Genomic DNA, 18,411 nt, shown 5'->3' on the forward strand with positions numbered 1-18,411 from the left:
CAGGGAGTTACCTGTAACAGGATGGTCACATTTACAAGCACATATGAGCTGTCCTCCAATTATTTCCCATGAATTTTACCCTTTGGGATTACTCTGTTGCACTTTCTGATGTCTCCCCTATTTTCATAAAAAATCAATTACTGGTCTTTTTCTCCCAAAACATGTAATTCTGTATTTTTATTCTTTTTAGTCCTCTGTGTAGGTTGCTGTCAAATCTTTTCATTTTTTTCTGTGTCCTCCATAGGATGTTTCTATATGTGTGTGCTCATTTTCTTTAATTCCCTGACTGGATCCCTGTTCTTTCTTCAGCTGTATCACCGGATCCCATCCACTATATCATTCCCTCATTTTATCTCTCTGCTCTATTTCACTCAGATCCTCTTACCTGAAGCAATTTCAAATACTTATCTGCAAATCTAAGAGAATTTCACTTATTTTTTGAAATGCTTCAGTGATATTAAACAACTCACTTGATCCCCAAAGAAAAATAAGCTAAAAACTATTATCAACTTGGATATTTGAAGTGATTTATTTTGCATCTGAACTACATCATTTTCCCATTTTATAAAGTGATAGCAATTTTCTCTGTGTTAGTATTCTGTGTTAAAATAACTATTTATAGAGATTTATTCAAAAAGTATGTCTGTATTTTCATATATTCTTTAATTTTTTTTTTGTTATATGTTCTCCAGATATCTCAAAGTCTTACAACAGAAACTTCATTTTTCATGCATTTATTCTCTCACACTTTCTTTTTTCCTCACACATTCTTTAAGATTTAGATTAGGCAGGGTCTCCTTCCTTAACCATAAACATATTTTATTGAAATTTTCTGTTTCTCTCATTAAACTGTTAGCTTCCATGGGCCAGAGAAATATCCTAGTCAGCTTTGCATACCCAGAGTCAAGTGTAGTCTCTCCATATTTTTTTAAAGCAAATAGGTGTATATTTTTCATTCCCATGTATTTGGACATTTTTTCCTGTTCATACTGGTTTCTTTCTTTCCTGTGAGCATGTTAGGTACCAGCATAAGTGTTTGAAAATCTAGCAAGAAAAAATTTGGTTCTATTAAGTTTCCATTAGGTTTAATTTACTGATATTACCCATTACAAAGTCCTGTTTCTATATTGATTACTTTTTGGGTGATCCATCATGTTTGTTTCTGCTTTGAGTATTTTCATTGCTCCTTTAAAACATAAAAGAAAATGAAAACATTTAATAGCAACAACATCAATAATAATGTATTCTGCTATAAAATATGCTTTTTAGAATGTAGATAAGACTTTAACTGCTAAGGACAACATGGCTGAAATAAAACCACAGACATGGGTGTGAAAAAATTTACCTTAGTAAACACTTGATAAAAATAAATCCTAGGTAAAACTTTTATTGCTATGCTGCTATTTTGCTTCTCTGCCACGTGACCTGAACAGAAAGGAATATTTTATGTGATTTTATATTTCTAGCAAATAAGTAAAACTCATCTGATTCTGCAGTGGAAGTGTATATATGTGTCTGTGTGTATTTATAGAGTGACACAGGCATATATTCCTGCATTAATTACAGAAATATTTGTAATTATTTACAAATAATACATTATGTGTCACACTATGTGTCATTGCAGTTCTAGTTCACAGTAATAAATGTGAGAAAAAAATTTCCTCCTGGAGTTTGCATTCCAGTGGGAGAGACAGACAATAAATAAGTGAATAAATAAATTTTCTACTTTCAGGCATTGATAATTGTTATGGATTAAAATAAAACAGAGGAAGGGCAAAGAGGTTAATGATGGGAGTAGTAGTTTGGTATGATGATTAAGTAAAGCACTGGATTATGAGAAGGAACCAACCCAAGAAAAATCAGAATGAGAGAGAATGCAAGTGTGATGGCTCTGAAGGAGAATCTGTGTCTTTATAACTATCCTGGCAACCGTAGCCATATTTTTGTTTATAACCATACTTATTCCCATTTAGCTACCACCCAATTTCTTTGCTGACCTTCATAGCAAAATTCTTCGAGAATGTTATCTGCAATCAGTTGCTCTCATCCATCCTTTTTTTAAATTTAAAATTTTAATTTATTAATAACATTGACTGTTGCATGCATTTATTGGCTAATTGTATCACTTCTTTTTAAAATCTCCTAATCTTGCCTTTTTTTTCCCCCTTGCAGTTTTATTGAGATACAATTGACATACAGGACTGTATAAGTTTAAGGTGTACAGGATAATGATTTGACTTACATACATCATGAAATAATGATCACAATAATTTAAGTGAGCATTCATCATATCATATATATAAAATAGGAGATAAAGAAAAATTATTTTTTCCTTGTGGTGAGAACTCTTAGGATTAATGCTCTTCACATTCCTATGTATCATACAGCAGTGTTATTATCTACAGTCATCATGTTGAACATTTCATCCTGAGTACTTATTTGTCTTACAACTGGGAGTCTGTACCTATGACCACCTTCCTACAGTTCCCCCTTCCCCAACCCCATGCCTCTGGTAACCACAAATCTGATCTCTTTTTCTAGGTGTTTGTTTTGTTTGTTTTTGAAGTATAATTGACCTGAAACACTGTTAGTTCCTGGGACACAACATAGAAATTCCATATTTCTATACATTTCAAAATGATCACAACAATAAGTTATCATCTGTCACCACACAAAGATATGACATAATTATTGACTATATTCCCCACACTGTACATTTCATACCTGTGACTCATTTATTTTATAACTGGAAGTTTGTGCCTCTTAATCTCCCTCACCTATTTCTCTCCACTCTCCGCTCCCTGCTCTCTGGCAACTGCCTGTTTGTTTTCTGTATCTATGACTCTGTTTCTGTTTGTTATGTTTGTTCATTTGTTTTGATTTTTAGATTCCGTATGTAAGTGAAATCATATGGTATTTGTCTATCTCTGTCATTTCACTTAGCATAATACCCTCTAGGTCCATCCATGTTGTTACAAATGGCAAGATTTCATTTTTTTAATAGCTGAGTAATATTACACTATATATCTATATCTACATACCACATCTTTATCTATTCATCTATTGATGAGCACTTAGGTTGCTTCCCATATCTTGGCTGTTGCTCAATAATGCTGCTATGAACATTAGGGTGCATGTATATTTTTGAATTAGTGTTTTTGTTTTCTTTGGAAAAATACCCAGGAGTGGAATTCCTGCATCATATGATAGTTCTATTTTTAATGTTTTGAAGAAACACCATACTGTTTTCCACAGTAGTTGCACCAATTTACATTCCCACCAACAGTGCAGGTCCACTCTCATTCATTCTTCATTGTCTCCTCCTCAGTTCTTGTGACTGGATCCTCTTCTTCTTCCAGACCTCCAAGCCCAGGACTTGGTCTTCAGACTTCTTTCTTCCCTTCATGATCTCATTCCATCTGTGTACATCCAGCTCCCAGTCTCTCCTGCAGGTTCTAGATTCATGTGTTTAACTACACACTCAACATGTCTATGTGAATGTCTAATAGGCATTGAAATATAGTTGTCCAAACACACATGTACAAATATGTAAATGTGTGTATATATTTATACACAGAGGTATATATATATATATATATGAATGAAATATATATGTATTATTTATTTACGTACATGTATGGCATTTATATACTTACCTATATATAAAGTACAATATAAACACATATACAGAGAAAGAGAGAGAGAGAGATTGAAAGAATAAGAGAGATACCTTTGCTGACTTTTAGGGCCCCAGTGAATATGCTATGAGCCATGGAGTCTCAAGATTTAAGGATACCTTCTCTTTTTGTCTTGTGTTTGTTCAAAAGTAAATCTCATAGAAATAGGAAATGAAAAACAGCACATATTCAATTGAGTGATACTTGGTAGCTCAAGCCTACAAAGTTTAGTTGTGTTTATTTAAAGTTTATATCAGCAGGCATTAAGGAAATCAACACAAAACTGCAAGCCTGTTTTTCACATTCTATTGAATGAAAAAATAAATAAATGCCTGAAGCATCACTAGGTGCCCCTTCTGTGCCCACCAGCAAAGCCTGAGCCCACAGCCTGCTCCTCAGGCCCAACGTCAGGCACCTGCCTTTGTAGACAAATGTGTTTGTTTAATAGCCTTGTTTGCAGTGACTAGCTTGCCTCAACTTTCTAGGAAATAATGCAGATTGTTTTTCTGTATTGGTTATGCTGTTAAGGTGCTACACAATGTATGTCTTAAACTTGAGTTTTTCTTTATGATAAAAGGAGATATTTGAATAGTTATCTAAGTCAGGACAAAATAACTATGCAAGAATATTTCTTCCATCTCTGTTGCATGCTCAACTACATGTGAAATATCAGGCTTCATAGAAGATAATATTAGACATGACTCAAGCCCTCACAGAAATTTTAATTAAATTAAACATCCTGATCTAACACTTCCTTAAAAAAATAAAAAATAAAAAACCTTAAGAAAGTATAAATCTTTGAATTAGTAGGTGGAAAGAATGATATGGAAAACAGTTCTTGTGGTCTAGTGTAGTAAGAATATTCTAACAAGTTTAATATTTTTATTTGTGTTATTTTGTTTTTGACTCTGGCAGAGAAACACTCATTTTAGTTTAGTTCACCTAGCCAATAACTCTATAAGAAGAGGAAGGAAACAAAAACCAAAACAAAACAAAATGCAGTAATATCCAGTAGCAAAACCCTACCTTATATTTCATTCCCATACTGGTCAGATCCCAGAATATGTCAACTCACATTATAAATTAAAAAAAAAAAAATCCAGGAATTCTTGAATAGAAGCTAACTTTTCAATTGTGATGATAAAAGGTATTCTCAGAGTAATCTAGAAAGTAAAAATATACAGTGTGTTTGCAATATTTCAAAATACCTCAGGAAGTTAACTGGCAGTTCAGAAATTTCTTTGAAGTCTGAGTCCTCCAAGCAGCATATGGCCTGTTCTCAGTAACCATGGAGCTGCCGGCCTCACCAGCAGTTGCTTCTGTGAAATCTTGAGGGGAACCGTGGCGCTTTGGATAGAGTGCTGCTATTTTTAGTGATACTGATGGCAGAGACTGGTGAGGGAGAACAGAGGAGGCAGTGGTTCTAAACGCTTATCTTTGAAAAGAGTGAGAAACAAACATGTTATCGCCAAGAAAAACGGTTAGGAGAGGTTAGGGAAAATCAAAGCCTGAACATATGCAGGTAAGTGAGGTAACAGGAGGAAAGCAAATTTCTTGCACAGGTATTCAGTGTCCTTAATTGGAAATCACAAATGACCAGGTTGCCAATAAATTTCGTTGTAATGAAAGATATTTTGGCATTTTTATTAATAAGCTTTGTTGAAATTACGGGGTGTGGTCTTAAAACATGTGATCTTAAAACATATTTTTAAAGTGAAGTGCTGTTTGGTAGAGTTTTATTTGAAAATGTGTGATCATTCTGAAGGCAAGACTTTCTCTCTTTGATGTGCTAATACCATGAGCAGTTTCTATTTTATACTCTATCTTCTGTATTTGGTGATGGCTACTTTAGTAAATCCTTTTGGATTTCACGGCAAGATTGATTTTCATCAACAATAAAATCAACTAAAACCTTCAAAGTGGTACTGCTTGCCTGGTGGGCAATGTGGGTGCGAACCCTGGGCCCAGTGTCCTTCCCTTGTTTGGCTTCCGGGCTGAGCCTCACATCAAACCTCAAATCCTACAGTACAGAGGTGACACCATGCTCACTGCTTGTCAGCCAGGCTGGGACTGTAAACTCCTCTTTCAACTTGGTAATATCCCCAACAACAAAGCAGTTTGTAATCCCACAAAATCAAGAGTCTGGACACTCTGATTTTAATTTTAGCTCTGCCCCCACTCTGATTGTAATTTTAGCTCTGCCCCTAATAAACTGCACAGTAAATCAACAACATTTCTTTCTCAGCCTCCTTTCTGCAGAAAAGAATGCCTAGCCCATCTTGGCTTCTGAACAGAGATGGAGGAATATGCATACTTTGCTTAAATATCACTTGAGTGTGTGAAGGACAAGGAATGTATCATAAGTTATAGATAGGTGCGATTTTATTTTTTATTTATTCTCTGCATTCTTCTGTTTCTCTGATCTGAATTCTGAGAAGTTGGAGAACCAGACTAAAAGCCTCCCCTGAACAGTAGCATATGTGAGAAAGAACATTTCATTACAAATACCTATTTTGTGAGGACGCAATGAAACTTGTGTTTCAGTGGTAACCAATACAAGGTTATTTCAACCTATTTTGGATTACAAGTGACCAAACAATTAAAATAGTTAGATTTGAGTTGAAGAGTGAACTGTATCATGATGTTAGTGAGAAATAATATTTTCATATTAACATCTTCAACTCTCTTATATATAAATAGTCTGTCATTCACTGTACTGTGCTTTGACCTTGGAATGAAAAAAAAAGCCATAGATCTGTCCAGGTTCAATTCTTCGTAAGCTAGTATTGACTGAAAAATGATTGCACAACCCCAAAGTTGAGAATTATGTTTTATTCAGTGGACAAACTGAGAACTTAAGCCCGAGAGTCAGCCTTTCAGACATCTCTGAGGGACCATTCTGAAGAGGTAAGGGAGGAGCCAGGCTATATGGGAATTTTTGCAACAAAAACCAGGTAGTTGGAACATCAAAAGATTACTGTTAACTAAAGTAAAACCAGACCTCTTAAGTTAATGAATTTATCAATCGCCTATGTATGGAAAGATACAAGAGTCTGGGCTCAATGAAATTATTCCTTTGACATGCACCTTAACTATCTAGGGCCAACATTCTGTTTTTTCCATCCTGAGTCCCCTCAGGATGCACAGTCGGGGGCGGCTGCAGTGGCTGATGGCTTGATGGCCGCACATCCTTTGTTTACTGATATGGCAGGTGACATTCTTTGTCCACCCTGGAATGACAGAGCCTGATGTGGTGATGTTTTATGTATTGTGAATCAAAGTTATATATTATTTTGAATTGTTAATTTCATCTAGGCTAACTTTATTCACAACTAGACCAATTTATAGATTTATTTTATAATTTTTGTAGTTAAGACCTGCTATTTGAAAACTTTCAAGGACCTAATGTCTCAGCCATAAACCAAGGATTATACATTTTTAATGTTACTAGTGCTGTCATTTTCCCTCCATTGTCACTTGTCACTTGTTATTGGGACAACACTTGCTTCCCATGAGGACTGAAATGAGGGAATCACAGAATCAAAATTTCTCACACCATGCTGTAGGATTTTAAAAAAAGTATTAAGCTATTAAAAAATAGAAGACAGAGAAATTTCTAGACATTTCACATTTTATAAACCAGAATTATAATGATATGTATCTTTTCTACTACTGAGGAAGGCCTATCTTTTTATCTTGAGCTGTACTCTCCACCTCGAAATATTACAACCAAAATTCAAATGAGATTTACTCCATATGGAAAGGGAATATTTAAAATTCCATGTTCTGTGGCTGTTCTAAAGATGGCTGCAAAATCTTTGACAATGCTTTTAGAGAGAGAAGCATAGGGTCTAATTCTCTTCCCCTTGAGTCTGGGTGTTTTAGTGACCTGCTTGTAACTGCAGAGGAGGGGCTGTATCCAGATTTCTGAGCGGAAGGGGATTCAGTGCTCCCCCCGCCTCATTTGCAAGAACACCCCCTCTTGGAGCTCTAAGCTGCCTGGTGAGGATGCTGACAATCCTGAGTCTGCCTTGCAGGTGCCAATGGGAAGTCCCAGAGGAGCTCAGCCTTTGCCTCATCGTGGTCCAGGCCCTGCAGGTGCACATAAGGCGCCCAACAGATGATGGCAGCGGTCACTGCGGCCCAAGTCCTCCTGTCTGCAGCCCCAGAATCTGGAAGCAGATACAATTATCCCTGTTGTGCTCTGTCTAAATCCCTCACCCACAGAATCCATGCACAAAAATAAAATGGTTAGTTATGCAACACTAGATAACTGCAACACATTCGTACTACTTTATTTATAAAATTAAATGATTTTCAACTTTGTTAGCCATTTTCCAAATACTAGATTTGTTCTCTTGTTGTGTTTCTACTGTCCTCTTATGGCAGTTATTACAGACTTTGGTAATTTCTGAGTTTTTGTGTGGGTTTGTTGGTTTGGTTTTTCGCCTGAGTTTTTGTGTGGGTTTGTTTGTTTGGTTTTTCGCCTGTTTTTTTTCTTTCTCTTTGTTTTGTTTGCTTTTACTTGCAATTTATTTTGAATTTGTTCAAGCATATTAGTGTTTTATCTCAAAGTTGCCAGTAAAGGAAAAGGCTTCTAAGAAAGCGAATTTAGTGATTTCTTCTTGGTAGGGCATTTTATGAGGGACCAGACACAAAAACAGAATGTGCTAGTTAAAAAGTATTAGGCTAGTCATAAAGCTGGTTTAAGGTCTTTGCACTTTTGAACATCTGGTTTAATAAAACCAGATATAGTTAATTGGGTAGGTAATTCTAATTTCTCTGTAAGCCTTCTTAATTTTATTACAACCTGACAAAGCAAGTGCTCTGGCATTTTATCAGTGATGCTAGATGGTTCTCAGAAGGGGAAGTAAATTGCACCCTACTGAAAGTTTTGCCCCAGACCAAGATTGGGACAGTTTTCTTTCTTAGTCCCTCTTTTTGACCAAGTTGAATCATTGAAGATTTGTCTTAGCCAAGAAAAGGACCACTGACATTTTTGTGCTGAGAACCTTAACCGAGTTTGTTGCTTTCTCATTCATTTCCTATATTTTTTATAAATGGTAGAATTTAGACATGGGATCAAGTTATGCAAATGATACATCATTATGATTATCTGCAATATCTGTACCCTTTGACATTATCTCTTTTTTACTAATTTCCTATATTAGATAAGAATTTCTCAGCAGAATCCTAGGGTAATTCTGTGTACTGGTATACATTTATATATTATTAGTATACTTTATATTATTTAGTGCTATATATATATTATATATTTAGTGGTCTATCTCCCTGTATGGTGAGAAATGGGTAAACTGGGTTTTTTGTTATATGTATAAATATATTTTAAATATCAATATTCACTTTACTTTTTCACATTGGACCCTATCTTTGCTTTGCCCACATACCTAGTAACCAAGGTAGTAGACCCAGATGAATATATCATTGCTTTAATAAAATTGGATATGAGAAAGAAAAATTTCCTAAATAGTTTTATTTTGCTCATGGTAAGACATAATACATTTTTAATTTTAATAGCAAACCGAGTGGTAATGGTTACCTAAAAAGTCAAATCATAATCATATTTAATCTCTTAGAAAAGCCTTTGATGAAAAGGTTGTTGTTGTTATTTGCATGTTTTTAGAAAGATGCTGTTAAATGTGTTTTAAATTGTTGAAACTTGACCCCAATACAAGCCATGTTCTTTGAAGAGAAACTTGGACAACTTGTTGTAGCACAGCTTGGGGCATCTGGAGATAGAGTTGAGAGGATAATGGGCCCAGAGTGGGCGTGCTAGAGAGACATACTGCACTTAACCCAAGTGCGCTATCGGCACTAATTCAGGTTCTGAATTTCATTAGTTGCTGTGATGTTTATTTGACTTAGTATTCTTTCTCCTTATTAGTTTTTGAACTTCCTAAGTCATTCAAAAGTTGAATAGTAATTTTATCAGTCATAAATATCTGAATATTCCTTATCTGAGTAGAATCGTCATGAATACCAGAAAATTTGTTTGAACAATAAAATAGTAGAGAGCTCTGTTTTCTGGCTGTAGTTACTGATGCGATAGAGCCCACAGAAAGACAAAGAAGTCACCAGCTCCTCAGTCTAATGAATAACAACATTCCTGAGCTCACTTTTGTCTCCTGTGTGTATTGGTTCAAAATGTCTAAGGAAGTCAAAAAGACTAAGGAAAATGAAATGCCAAGGATACAAATGAAATTATATATTGTTGATGAAAAATTAATCAATCGATATAAGAAATAAATGGAAAATTTTATTAGTGCCAAATAGAGAATTATAACCCAGGAACAGCATCTCAGAAAGCTCCAAGAACTGTTCCGCCCATTAGAGGTCAAAACACAGTTATATTAGGTTTCTGAGACAGAGGGCTGTACATTAAATGATGTATTATTCACAGAGTACACACAATTCAGATCTAAGCATTATTGTGGTGGGTCACACCACAAACCTAAGAAGGAATATTATATCTTCAGTTGTCTCTTTGGTGCTGGGAAAATGTTGTTCTTTATGGTTGAGCAGGTATTTCTGCTGATGGGGGAGGTCTTGTCAATGCCTAATGTAGATGTAATGCACAGTACAGGGGAGAGAAGAGACCAAAGGGCAGAGAACATTTTGTATGTTTAAATTTTTCTTGTCTTGCCATAAAATATGAATTTTATTTCACAATATTTTGCTATGAACACAATTGTACCATTGACTTTTTGCAGCCAAGACAATGTTTTGTACATTTTCAGGGATGCAGTCATAAGACATTCTCTGTCACCAGCACTTAAGCTAGTTTCAGGAGCAAGCATACCTAATGTCAATAAATGAAACACTTTTCATGTAATTTTTCTTAATATCTAATTATCACAAATCACCTAGGCTCCTTATAAATGTATTTATTTTTAAATGTTATCTGCAAAGATATGTATTGCTTTGTATATTTTTTGTTCAAATGGAGCATTTCCTTAAACTTTGAAAATACTAATGTTTAATTTTTTTGCTTTTTGAGGTCAGAGTTTTGAGATAGACTGTAAACTGGTGTGCCCGTGTTCTTCCCTGTGGTTTACACGAGAAGAGGCACCCCTAACCTATAGGAATATAATTGCTAACATCTACAATTCTAGCATTGCTACTGGGTTAAAAAAAACAGGCAAACAAAACGTGGCCCATGATTAAGAGAATTTGGAATATCTCCAAAAGCTTTAATATTTACATTTCTAAGCTTATAATGCCCTCTATTTCCTGCTTCCTCTTTCTCAATAGTAGGCTTATTGTTTTCTCTTTTTCTCTTCCTTTTTTATGTTTTCATGTTTTGAAAAATATTCTATTTCCATCATTTGGCACTTCTAAAGCATTTTGAATGTTTTCCCCAGTCTTTCTTAATTTTCTTCTTTTCATTTAACTACCTTTAAAAATTATTTTTAAGCCAAAATAATTGAAAAGTCAGAATAATTTCTCCAGCATTTGAATCCTGAACAACTCTCATTTCTGTTTTCTTGGATATTACTAGAATGTGTGAGAGATGTTTACTTCCTCAGCACCACCACCATTATAGTATTTACTTAAATAAAACTATTTAAATTAACTATTTAATTTGTAGTCACCCGTACAATCCAGAAGTACAAATGGGAAAGAATAAGATAGTAGCCATCAACTGAGCAGATATAGATTAACTCATTGTGCTGAGTTAATATTTTCAAGATTCTGATTCTATACGTTTTAGATTAAAACTTTTTATCCACACTTTATTTAATACTAATAAAAGCAATAATAATCCAAAAGAAAGTATGTGGAAACTTTTACTATGATTTTCATTTGTCTTAAGGAAGATTCATAAAATGAGTAAGGCAAAACGATGTTTTGCTGGTAATTCTATGGCTTTAACGTAATAATTTGGGTCAAAATAATTAAACTTGATCAACCCTTAAAAATGTAATGATGACTGTGAGGCCGTGTTATTTCCATTCAGCCAGTCGGAGGTTTAACCAGTCTTCCGTGTCGTAGGTGCACATGCACATGGTACATCAGCTCATAGAGTCTCAAAGTTGGCAGTGAAGATAAAGATAGTAGTTTAACTCACTCATTTTTATAGCCTAGATATATCATTGCCCAAGAGACAGTAATTTGCCTGAGATTGCTGGAAAATTACAAGGAAATATTTAATTACTAGATGTAAAAAAGAGAACATAAATGTGAGGACCAATTTCATTAATATATCTTGCTATAACTAGTATATTAGTATCAAGGAACCATATCATTGGAAAAAAATAGACTTTATTATGTTTTCTTAAACTATTACATCCAAAATAAATAAGCAGAAAATATATCCGAATTACTTTAAATAACATAAAATTACCTGTAGGATATAGAAGATTGATTTGAACATGGTTCTTTCTCAGGATCTGGCCTCTATAAAATTGAGTAGTTTCGATATATTTTATTTATGAAAATGCCACGATCCACCCTCTGTCCTCTTTATCACTCCCTGTGTGAATTTCAGTGCAAAGGAGAGAGGAACACGCTCTGCTTGGGATGCCGTGTCAGCAGCCTGTACTCTGGGGTTTGGTGAGTCGTCTGCATTTAGTGACAACACGTGCAAAAAGTGAGGTCACCACTGGGAAGCTCTAGCCCTGTCCTCAGGGGAGGATGAGGGGTAGTCTGGGCTCCCCTAGGAAACCTTCCAAAATTTGGTGCCCAGAGCTTCCTTTTTAGGAGGAGAGAGTGTTTCTCATTTCATCATTCCTATAGAGTTTTATAGGTTAGGAAATTGATCACAGTGTATTTAACTGCACATGTAATGGAGAATTTCTTCCACATTCCTATAAATTATTGTTAAAATTATAAGCCAAAAATGTCATTTTAGTTCAGACATTTTCCTTAACCATTGGTTTTATTAAAACCACCAGGGCTAGATCATTGTACTTTTTTTGCCTTACTTTTATGAAGATGTAACTTACGTACATGGAAATCTGCCACTTTTAAGCATACAAATGAATATGTAGTCACGCTTGTATTATCACAGTCAAGATAAAGAATATTTTTGTCACACCAAAAATTTCATTTGGGCCCCACTGCACCTCTGGTCTCTGGTCACCAATGATCTGCTTTCTGTTACTATCAGCTAGCCTTTTCCTAGAATTTCATGAATTGATTTATGCAGTGTATAGACTTGCTCCCGCATTCTTTCACTGAAAATAATGATTTTTGAGGATTATCCATGTTGTTGCCTGTATCAAGAATTTGCTCTTTTACATCACTGAGAATTTTCCATTGTGTGGCTACACCAATTTGTTTAGCCATTCTTTTTTTGATGGTAATTTAGATTGTTTATAGTTTGAGGTATTATAAATAAGGCTGATATGAAGATTCACATATAAGTCTTTGCATGGATATATAATTTCACAATAGAAGATTTGGGAATTATTCATCAAAACTTAAAGCACAAGACATTTAATATCATCTTTTTCATTAATGTAGTACAATATATTTTTCACAGGATTATACATTTTTTAAAAAATTAAAAGTACTCCTAATATATTGGTTGTATATTTACTCTGATTGTTTGGTGTGGTTTACTTGCAATTAGTAACATCTATTATTTCTATGAAAGAATTTTTTTATTATTCATTTTTTTTTCTGGAAATAATCATTTCTAAATTAAGTTTTGAGAGAATATTTTTCCAGCAATGTCCTAAGTTAGGATACCAAATTTCAGAAGCAAACTGGAGATTCTGATTCCCTAGCCAGAGAGATTAGATTTGTTAGATAAATGAAGCCATCTGCATCAGTTTAAATAGTTCTACCAAATTGACTCATGAAGTGTCTAATATTTCCATGTAATTAACAGTGGCATTTTCAAAACTCGATAACTGAGAAGAAAATTTAATCTTCTCTGAAGAATTGTACACTCTAGGGTTGATACTTTAGAAAATTATATTGTTCTAAGGGAATACTCACCAAAGGATTACATCAGACTTTGAACAGATGCTCCAAGATCCCTGTTTCGTTGCTGGTGCAGCAGAGTGGGGATATGGAAAGGCTTCTCTCCTCCCACCCATCTGATATGAGAGCAGATTTCCCATTTCTCAGCTGACAGGTTAATGGTGGATCTCCTGTGGCTGTTCCAGAAAAAATTCTGCCTTCTCTTTTCTCCTCTGCTGTAAAATTAACTCTAGTCCTTAAATTCAATGTTTATATTTTTCTTGTGACTCTAAGGAGTCTTTTCCTCTAATAGAAATTGAAGGATTTATTCCAGAAGATAATATTTGTGTTTCTCTCTCACTCAAAGAATTTTCTTACTAAAGTATTTTATATCTACATATACATATTCACTTAGAAATAAATAAAAATGTATAATATTAATAGAATTTTATCTATGTCATTGTAATCTATTAGTTTAATATCTCATATGATTGCTTTACTAGGGAAAACCCAGGAGATTTATTTATTATGAAAATGCACAAGTCTGTTAATATGCCATACTCACTTCTGTTTTATCTTTGCTGCTTAGAGTTCTGATTTTTTTTTCTCCTTTGTGCTATGTTAGTTGTTCTGATGCAGATTAACAACTCAGCTCTTTTACATGATGGAGGACAGATGTAGTTAGATAGTTAATCGGGGGAGTGTTTGTCTTCTATGGCATATTGCATGGAGTTACAAGTTAAATTCTAAATCTAGTTATGTTTCCTTATAATATTACTTATTCATGAATTTGGGGGACATTATAGTAGATGACAGCATAGTTTATTTGATTAGAAAATATTTGCTACATTTTGTGAAACAGTTTCATAGAGGATGTTAGATAAATTGGGTGTATCTTAAAAGTTATTTGAAGGTTTTCTTCAGTGCCATACATCATCGATGTTAAAATATAACAACAAGGGCTTCCCTGGTGGCGCAGTGGTTGAGAGTCCGCCTGCCGATGCAAGGGACACAGGTTCGTGCCCTGATCTGGGAAGATCCCACATGTCGCGGAGCGGCTAGGCCTGTGAGCCATGGCCACTGAGCTTGCGCGTCCGGAGCCTGTGCTCCACAATGGGAGAGGCCACAACAGTGAGAGGCCCATGTACAGCAAAATATATATATATATATATATATATATATATATATAAAACAACAAAAAAACTCTTCCCCAAACGTCAAGTAATGCATGCTAGTTGATCATATTAATGTTGGAAAATGAGTATTATCACTATCCCTAATATTTTATTGCACCTGTTACTAAAATTTGGTTATGTATTTTTATATTTTTAACATTATTCAATTAGATATTATCAAAAATTATGTTTGGTTAATATATAAAATTTCTAAAATATAAGGGACTATTATACATACTTAGTGGAATTTTACTATTAGTGACTATGGTTAACTTTTTAGGATATTCTAACTAGTTGGTTTAAGGACATAATTTGCCACATCCATATGCACATAAAAATCTTACAATTTTTATTGTTTGTCCAAATATTTTAACAGAATTCTAGTTGTAGTTCAGAAAAAGTAACTTCAAGACACAAGAGAAAAATAAAAAGTCATCATTTCTCAATCTTAGTTATCTTGAAGACATGCTGTTAATACCCTAAGGCAAAGAATCTTGTGGATTGTCCCATGTGTTGACAAGCAAATTTTCACATCTGCCAAACTGATTAGTTGAGAGTTGAACATTGATTTATTCAAGCAGGTTATTTGCTGACGCCTTTAAGAAAATAAGTTGCCAATAAGCATTACTATTTTGACATTGTGCACGCACACCCACAAGCATTCAAATGTGCTCTTTTTTAAAAAGTATGTTAAAAGTATGTGACTGGAAGATTTGACCAAAGATATATGGTTAATCTAAACATATATGGAAATTAGTGGCTCTAGAGTAAATGTAGATTTTTACATTGCATAACTAATCATATAATAACCAAAAGAATATTACAGTTACTACATAAGTAGGCACATAGAGTCCACATAAAACAAGCAGTTCATTTTCAGGTTAACCGTACAGTCAGCAAAGGGTCAAATCTGTCCGCATACATACAGATTACAATTTAAGGTATTGGGTTCTCAAATATTTTCATTGAAATACCCTGTTCAAAGAAGAATTGAAAATAGATTTAAGTCTTATCCAGATTTTGCCATACACAGCTCAGTTTTGTTTCAAATTTGCAGTTTTGTACAGTGTTTTAAAAAATAAAATATATATTACATTTACATCCATATTTCTCTGATTACTTAATTTTTAGATAGGTACTTATTGAATATAATTGGCACTAAAAATACAAGCTACATTTTTTCCTATGGTTTTATGAACTTAATAATGTTCTTCAACACATTCTACCTACACAGACCACTGCAGTCAGCTTTGAACCCTCACTGCATTCATATTGCAAGAGAGAAAAAAGTATTCAGTAGGCTACTTATTTTCAAAGCAAGCAGTTATTTCTTAAGCTCTAGTGTACTAGACTTTTCTGTGGTATCTGGTATTCTAGGCTATTCACTATTTTATTTTCACTTTATATATATATAGAGAGAGAGAGAGAGAGAGACAGACAGACAGACAGAGACAGAGAGAGAGAGAGTACTTCTGATATGGAAAGACTTTTCATATGTGCTGGTCATTCAGCAGTTAATTTTAAAAGAAGACAAAAATACACACTTATTAAAATACAATTTAAAAGTTTAAATCCTCCTTGAGGTATGTGGAGATTAAAGGAGATAAGTAATATATGTAAAGAGAAAACAAATAAAAAAAGAGGTCAAATAAGGAAGAAAAACCAAAATACTCACAAACAAATGACCATCTATACCAAAACTGACAGTTACCCTTCACAAACCCCAAAATACAAGTGGATGGGGATAAATCAGTGAAAACTACCAGATCCTTGTGCTATCAGCATTTGTGTGGGAAAAGCAGTTTAAAAAGGCAGTGTGGTATCTGATGGCACAAGAACAGTAAAATCCCAAAATAACAATATTATTTCAGGTAAATCTAAGAACAGAAGCTGAAACCACGCCATGTTTTTAGACCTCAATTTATGGGTAAAATCATTGGGTTCACTTCAAGATCTGAACAACCTGGAAAAGTCTAGGTCCTATGAACTCTTGAAATTCTAAGGCAGAGCTAGACAATGAAACTTCTGGGAATTGCCCCAAACTGAGCCAGGGAGAAAAAACAGGGGCAAAATAAATGGAATAGTGAAATTAAATGGGCCATTGAGAGAGAATGCATATCTCAGAAAACAAGAGGCTATATTTATTATCCCTTTGGAAAAGTAACAAAAGAGGGAGTGGTCGTCCTTACCCCACTTACTGAAAAGTAAAGAAAGGCTCATTTCACTTAAAAATTAGCAACAGAAAGACTTTGGCTAAATTTCATATGAAGTTATTTTAAGGAAAGGATGATGAAGCTTCAAAATGAAAGTGAAACAGAAAGACATGCACACAAAACAAAACATGTAATCTCCTATTTAATGGCAAGCTAAAAAAAAGGAAGATGTATGAAATAACTCAGAAAGAGAAAACCTCAAATTGATTTAATTGGGGAAAAGATAAATTCATAAAGAAAGGTAATAGGACCAATGAAAGAATTATAAATAAATGTAAAATGAATTTCAGAAATAAAGAGTAAATTAAGAGAAATAAAAATGCAACTAAAGACAAATGGTAATGTCTTAAATTCAAATATAAGTAGAGAAAGAGATGATTAGAATTTGAGAGGATGATGTGTATAGAATACAAGCAAGGAACTCCACCATATGTATAATAGGAGTTCTCAAAGACAAACAAACAAACAAAACAAAGGAACAGAGTAAAAAGCCATAATGGAATAAAATTTTAAAATTTCCCAGAAATTAAAGCAAGACTACAAGCTACATATATAGAAAGTACTCACCATATACTTAGGAAAATTGACCATAAGTTATTACACATATTCTAATACAAACAAACTTAAAATAAAGCCTTTGAGCATGCAGGTAAAAATACCAAATAACTTATAAGGGGGCAAAAAAAAAAAAAATCAGACTATCTCAGCAATGTTTTTTTTGTTTTTTTGGGTTTTTTTTTTTTTTTTTTTTTTTTTTTTTTTTTGTGGTACGTGGGCCTCTCACTGTTGTGGCCTCTCCCGTTGCGGAGCACAGGCTCCGGACGCGCAGGCTCAGCAGCCATGGCTCACGGGCCCAGCCGCTCCGCGGCATGTGGGATCTTCCCAGACCGGGGCACAAACCCGTGTCCCCTGCATCGGCAGGTGGACTCTCAACCACTGCGCCACCAGGGAAGACCCTCAGCAATGGTTTTTGCCAGAGAGAATCAAATAACTTACATAAGATACTTAAGGAAAGATAATGTGAACCAGGAATTTTTATTCAGCCGTACTGACCTTTATACATAGAAGCCTTCAATTGTTAGTAACAAGGAAGAACCATGGGAATATTGTTCCCATAAGTCATTTCTGAGTAATTTACTACAGGGGCTAAATCTAGTGTGTTTATTGAATTATCTCCATGGCGCATTGCTAAGTGGTAAAGCACAGTTGAAAAAAGTCTGTATGCATTTCTATCATTTACATAAGAAAGGTGGAGTGTAAATATAAAAAATTAAATATAAACTTTGAGCTCAAAACACTTGTCATAATAGAAGTTAGGAAATCTGTTTTCTTCAGGGTTAGGTCTGTAGGTCTCAGGAGCCAACTTCAAATGGTTCCCTCTGCACAATTTGAGTGTCATTAAGGACAATAATTCCA

The 18,411-nt window shown here is 34.4% G+C and overlaps 1 protein-coding gene across 1 annotated transcript in view; it reads left to right on the forward strand.

The window, feature by feature from the left end:
* Window positions 1-18,411, forward strand: part of KHDRBS2 (KH RNA binding domain containing, signal transduction associated 2) — a gene marked incomplete at both ends in the record, with an annotated part of 694,748 nt that overhangs the window by 214,070 nt on the left and 462,267 nt on the right. The gene's annotated exons all lie outside the window — the stretch shown is intronic.

The sequence above is a fragment of the Grampus griseus genome (genome assembly GCF_964374135.1).
Source record: "Grampus griseus genome assembly, chromosome: 10".
Lineage (NCBI taxonomy): Eukaryota > Metazoa > Chordata > Mammalia > Artiodactyla > Delphinidae > Grampus > Grampus griseus.